General features: G+C 45.4%; 1 non-coding gene across 1 annotated transcript; it reads left to right on the top strand.

The window, feature by feature from the left end:
- The first annotated feature begins 5129 nt into the window (after window positions 1-5129).
- On the top strand, window positions 5130-5204 carry Trnas-cga (transfer RNA serine (anticodon CGA)). The gene has a single exon. It is a non-coding gene; the product is annotated as a tRNA-Ser (tRNA).
- The last annotated feature ends 1477 nt before the right edge of the window (window positions 5205-6681 follow it).

Here is a 6681-nt window from a genome sequence, read left to right as displayed (position 1 = left end):
CCACGAAATCCAATTTTTCTCACCTCCCGCCTAACTGTCATAGTACTTGCATTGGATCCTGATGCAATTTGGAATTCCTGTGTGATGGTGTGCATAAATATCTGCCTATTACATATTACGATCCTCTTCAACTTTTGCCGATCTCTGTCAGTCAACAGACGAGGTCTGCCTGTACGCTTTTGTGCCGCACGTGTATCTTCACGTTCCAACTTCACTATCACATCGGAAACGGTTGACCTAGGGATGTTTAGGAGTGTGGAAATGTCGGGTACAGACGTATGACATAAGTGACATAGAATCACCTGACCACATTCGAAGTCCTGTTCCGAGTTCCGCGGAGCGCCCCAATTTGCTCCCTCACAATCTCTAATGTCTACTGAGGTCGCTGACATGTAATACCTGGCAGTAGGTGGCAGCACAATGCACCTAATATGAAAAACGTATGTTTTTGGGGGTGTCCGAATACTTTCGATCTCATGATGTATACTTCTAAGTTACACACATTGACAGTTGTTCTTGATTAGAACTTTGGAACGTTTTCTTCATCTTTTTTGATGAAAATATTTCAGCAAATCGTTTATAGTAACACTGCTATAATGGAATAATGTACAGTGAAAGTATTGATCGTGTATTGCTGCTGGTGAGTAGAGGGCTACTGTGGAAGAATTTCGCTGATATATGCATCAGTATTACACGAATTGATGAAATCAGCATCAGACCTTCTCCCAGAATCTCCGACAGCAGCTTGCGGTCCTCTGGCAATGACATTGTTACCGGAATTCCCCCCCTCCACCCTCCCCCAGTGGCCAGTGACATTACGCCTTTTTCGAAAATCCGAAATAACCAATGGCGCGCGATCTTGACACCCACCCTTCGAGCAGTTTTAATTTTTATGATTAAATTGCCCGAGCGCTGTCATTTAATGAACATACTAAGAAGGCTCCTACTGTTTTCGAGCACTATGCTCTTCATTCCAGCTGAGGTATTTGTTACATCAAATTCAATTTTATATTATGTATGCTAACGACCTGACGGCGTCCCTGCAGTTTCACGCCGGCATCACCTCGGTATCGTGTTGGCGTCACATTGTTATCATACAAAGATCAGGTGTTGAAAAATGTGCCCACAGCTTGCAGCAGCAAAAATGGGAAAGGCACTATAATGAAGGAGTCTATTGTGGTATCGATAGCTACGATGTCACGGCGTAGGTACAAGTTATTAGGTTGGCACTAACACACCGACACCAACGACAGCGCCCTCTAGCCGGCGCTGTGCAGGTCTACGAGCTCCGTTCCAGATTCTGCCCATTTGAACCCGAGTAGACGACCAAGCAACATTGTTTCTATTTCAAAGTGAGCGAGCCACTACAGATTTTGCCTGTGTAACCTCTGTGAGCTTTGATACATGCGGCTTCGCACCTACGTGCTCCTCAGTGCAAAATTATGTATTAATATTCTTCTTATAGTAAAGGTGATTTAAATTTACACGCAGTGCTCCTCCAAGCTTCCTACACTTTTGACCTACCATTCAGTTTTCAGGAGCAGACCCACTCGCCGCCTTCCAGGCGGGATACAAACCGTACGACTGTAGACAAGAGGAATATCGTTCCCGCAACCAATCAGTCTTGTGTGATAGTGGAAAGTGTCAGTTTGGTTTCCTCCAAAGTGCTAAAATATCCCTCATCTATTAAAGAGGAAGACGTGTGTAGGTGATAAATGATTTGGTTTCTGGTTATCACGGGAGAACCTGGACAATCTTGTTACTAACGTTGGCATCATAAATTACACCGAAAATGATATGCTTCTTACGGCAGTTAAAATCAACTATCAAGTGGACTGCTGTGAGCGATTAGAAAAGGTACGGTTTGTAATGTTAAAGAAGGTGACGCATGGGTCATTGAACTACTGGCTACATAGAAAAATTGTCAAAGTTCGTTACTGTGAAACACAGTGTCAAGGCGAAACTGCCATTTCTCCAACACGGGAATGACAGTGTGAAAATGAGAAGAATGTTGGAAATAATCGGCAAGGCAGTACCGGAAATCATTTCAGAGAAAAACTGAGTTCCTTTTTAAATGTGTGTGACTTGACTGCTAAGGTTATCAGTCCCTAAGCTTACACACTACTTAACCTAAATTATCCTAAGGACAAACACACACACCCATTTAGATCTTTGAATGCCCTCGGACTTGTCATTTGACACATGTCCCGTCACAAGACGTAATGCAGCCGCTGGCCTTTAAATACGCACCATCGGTGCCGCGTGGGTGGTCGAGTAACTCAGTGGCGGCATTGAGCCGCATCCATCGCGACACAGGCGTCGCCGCGAGCACCTTCTGAAGAAGAGGAAGCGGGAGAGGAGACTTGTTTAGAAGGCGAGCAGATACCAACAGAGGAAACAGCCCTTGGATTTCAGTCCACGCAGTGGCTGCAGAGGGGAAGATTGCAGTGGCCGGATTACTTGCGATATGGAGTGGCTGGGCACACTTTGCTTCAGGGCTACATGGCTGGTCGTTACCGAAGCAGAACCTGGAGACGGCGAGTTTTCCTGTGTGAATGCGTCGTGAGATTTGGCTGCTCTAAGCTGGATGGATGCTTGCAAATTTTATAAGTTAGTGTGGGCTGCTGTATGTTCTGTTTGCAATTCAGCCTGATCAGAATACACTATATTACCAGTACTCGCTACGTCACTTGGGTTCGCGCCTCTGCATTCCTCACGTATGTTGTAAAAGTTTGCAGAGGCGTTTCTGGTTAACCAATTGGTGTTTGACATCATTTGAGCTTCCCTAATGTATCCCCTAATGTATCACGAACAAGGGCACAAATCATATCGCCCAAAAATCACAGGAGATGGAGTGTAAAGTTTATAAAAATACTCAAAACTTAAAAATCTTAGCTTGGTTGTCTAAGAGGACAGAAAACAACTAAAAGCTGACTATTTCTTGATTATCAGTACCACGAAAAATTGTCGGAATTGGATTGGCAAAATGATGCTCTATACACTCACTTACTCTCCCTCTCATCCCACTATTAAGCTCTATTAACCTTACCTGTAGACCGAGCGAGGTGGCGCAGTGGTTAGCACACTGGACTCGCATTCGGGAGGACGATGGTTCAATCCCGCGTCCGGCCATCCTGATTTAGGTTTTCCGTGATTTCCCTAAATCGCTCCAGGCAAATGCCGGGATGGTTCCTTCGAAAGGGCACAGCCGGCTTCCTTCACCGTCCTTCCGTGATCCTCTGAGACCGATGACCTCGCAGTTTGGTCTCTTCCCCCAAACAACCAACCAACCAACCTTACCTGTATTATCATCAGAGAGTGACTTCTTGCTCATCCCCAGAAGAAGTGATATCCCATTCTAACGCATTCCGCCTCATCAGTAATCTCACAATTCTATCCTGCAATTCATTAATCACTGCAGCCTGTACCTGATTAGTTTCAACTACTTTAAATTCCCAAATAAGGTTACATCAAGGGGCTAATTTGCACTTGTACACGCTGTATCTGTACATAGGACAGATTATTAAAAGGTAAAAACTTAATGTTTTCTCCTGCATTCGAGAAAGAGGTAGCACAAGCAATTAGGGCGGCACTCGCAGATACGCCACTGCCTCGCACAGCAGTGTACTCAGCTCAGCGCTGCTTCCCTCTCCCGGCTGGATGCGTATTGAAAATTTGTACTGGAGTTGTTCCTTGTATAAGGAAGTTAGTCTCATGACAGCATTCCGTAGTGCACTACAATACACCTAAAACTTACACAAACACAAACAGACTCTGCCTACAAAAACCATTCTTTTTAAATTGTCTTGAATCATGCTTCATTGAAATGCACTAGTGTCCAAAATTAAAACAACGAACTGAAATTGGGGAAGGTTGTGTATGTGTTGCCACAAAACAGTATAAATAGTGATTGAAAAGTAGCAACAACGTAAAGAACACAGTACGTAACACCTTTATCACCTGCAACGGTAGACAAAAATGTTCTTCGTTTTAGCAGATTTGCACGCATATTCCGACAACTGGTTAATGTACTCAGAATGGGGTGGTGACCACCTCTGGCAGCAGTACAGACCTGACAACGTCGGGGCATGCTGTGGATGATGTCATCAGTCTCATGTTGAGGCAAAAACGACCATTCTGCCTGAAGAGCTGCTCGAAACTCTTGGATGCTGACGCGATGCATCCCGTCTCCCTAGCGCATACGAGACATGCTCTATGGGATTCAAGTCGGGAGAAAGAGCAGACCACATCAAGCGTGCAATAGCTGCCATTTTCAAGAAAAGTCAACGATCCGTGCTTTTTTAAGAGCGAGCATCTACGAAATCTGGCCCCACACCACCTCGAAATGATCGTACTTGAGGTCCCAAGACCTCGTCACGGTACCTGAAACCAGTTAAAGCTTGCCGATTCACTCCTTCCGTTTCATGAAGGCATGCTCCAGTGGTCAACATTATCCCTGCCCACACTATTAGGGATCTTCCGCGATATCTGTCTCTTGCAACAATGTTTACGTCCATAAATCGTCTAGCGGTTCTAGGCGCTCAGTCCGGAACCGCGCGACTGCTACGGTCGCAGGTTCGAATCCTGCCTCGGGCATGGATGTGTGTGATGTCCTTAGGTTAGTTAGGTTTAAGTAGTTCTAAGTTCTAGGGGACTGATGACCACAGATGTCAAGTCCCATAGTGCTCAGAGCCATTTTTGAACCAGAAATCGTGTTCCATGTTCCCTCCAGATACGAATCCACCGAGAATCACTCTGCAGATGAAATCGCGACTCATCTGTGAAAAGAACGTTGGCCCATTATTCGGCAGTCCAGGTGGCATGTTAACGACTCCACTCTAGACCTTCCCTTCTGTGAAGACGCGTCAGAGATACACGTATAGCAGGTCTCCGATAGTAATGTCCACTATGCCAAAGTCTTCTGTACACAGTTTGCCTCGATACAAAACGTCCAGTGGATGCTGCGGGGTCAGATGCCTGTTGACAGACTGTGGCTAAGCCATGTCTCCACAGATCCTTTCTTTCAGGAGTGCTAGTTCTGCATGTTTCGCAGAAGAGCTTCTGTAAAGTTTGGAAGGTAGGAGACGGATACTGGCAGAAGTAAAGCTGTGAGTACCGGTCGTGAGTCGTGCTTCGGTAGCTCAGTTGGTAGAGCGCTTGCCCGCGAAAGGCAAAGGTCCCGAGTTCGAGTCTCGGTCGGGCACACAGTTTTAATCTGCCAGGAAGTTTCATATCAGCGCACACTCCGCTGCAGAGTGAAAATCTCATTCTGGAATCATTTAAAACGATGTTTACCGACAAGATAAAAACATGAGGCAGACAACACAAAGTTTCTAGTGAACCTCCTTTCTAAGATAGACTTCTAGTCGTAGTAACAATTCTGACCACCGGGAAAAAGTTACAGTCATTGGCCAATGCAACAAGAATTGGAGCAAATACGTATTTGTAATTCGTTATATCAAGTATGGCACATCATATGTCCATCTAATTTGTTAAGGAAGTCTCAGGATATCTCACAAAACAAAATAGCGATGGAAAATGGAGATAGCTAAACGCATAACTGCTACCTTTCTCTTGATAGTTCACTATAATATTACTCACACTGCAGTTTCAATTGAAAAGCAGCGTTTAAATTACATGGTATACAATTTCTACAAATGTCTAATCGTTGTAACTACAGACGTCATTACTGGTGTTTGGAAAAAAACAAATTGAATTGATGTTCTTTCAGCACATTTGTAACTTGTAGAATTCTGACGCGTCCAGCCAGGTTACGTCGTAGTTACTCCACGACATGGGAGCAAAGACGATTTGTTAAAATATTCAGGTGGTCCCTGATGACGGCTGCTCTTCTACTGTTGGCCTCCTTTATCCGCCGTTACCCCCTCCACCATTCCGCTCTTATAGCTATCCGTGTGGCCGCCGCGGTGGATGCTGGCGGTGGTAAGGGTAGCGGTGCCCGGCTGCGAACGCTGGTCTCCTGTGTCTGCACTATCGCTGTCGGTTATGCACCTCACTGCTTTTCTTTTTCTAGGCTCAGGGCAGAGTTCCACGCCTGACTCAATTGTAGGTCACTATCTTAGGCCACTGCCTTTATTAATTAGACCACCTTGGACACATCTCAATGGCCTTTTCAATAATGCAATCCCGGGAGGAAGATTGTCTAGGTGTTTTGGGGTTGTTGTAGTCAATAGGATAGCCATTTTGTATACTATGGTCAACCACGGCTGGAGCCGTGGGAGCAGAGCAGCAGAACCGACAGGAGCGGAGCAGCAGTCATCAACGGCCATCTGAAGGTGAAAACAAGTCTGTTTGTTGAAATATCGTTGTGTGCTTACGTCATGACCTGGCAGGTCACCCGAGAATTCTGCAAGTCAGGACCATGTCGTGAAAACTTCAGATCTCATATCAAGTACCTTTACGGGGAGGAAATGCTTCAATAGATGAAGATGCTGGATAAGCTGCAAAAAAAAGAAGGAGCGGCAACTCTGCTCACTCTCATTCCCGCTTAGATGTCGAAAAGGTTGTTTGGTTGCACCTTTCAGCAAGATGTCTCACCATGTAAGGACTGTAGCGACATTACTCATCACAAGACGAATCGGCCTGCCGCTAGTAAGAGAAAGAATCCATTGTACTCGACCCGCTTCCTGGTTACCATTTCGAAAAAACTTTTGCATAACC

Source organism: Schistocerca gregaria, chromosome 7 (assembly GCF_023897955.1).
Source record: "Schistocerca gregaria isolate iqSchGreg1 chromosome 7, iqSchGreg1.2, whole genome shotgun sequence".
Taxonomy (NCBI): Eukaryota; Metazoa; Arthropoda; class Insecta; order Orthoptera; family Acrididae; genus Schistocerca; species Schistocerca gregaria.
The sequence above is the reverse complement of the archived record's forward strand: the minus strand, read 5'-3'. Positions and strand labels throughout refer to the sequence as shown.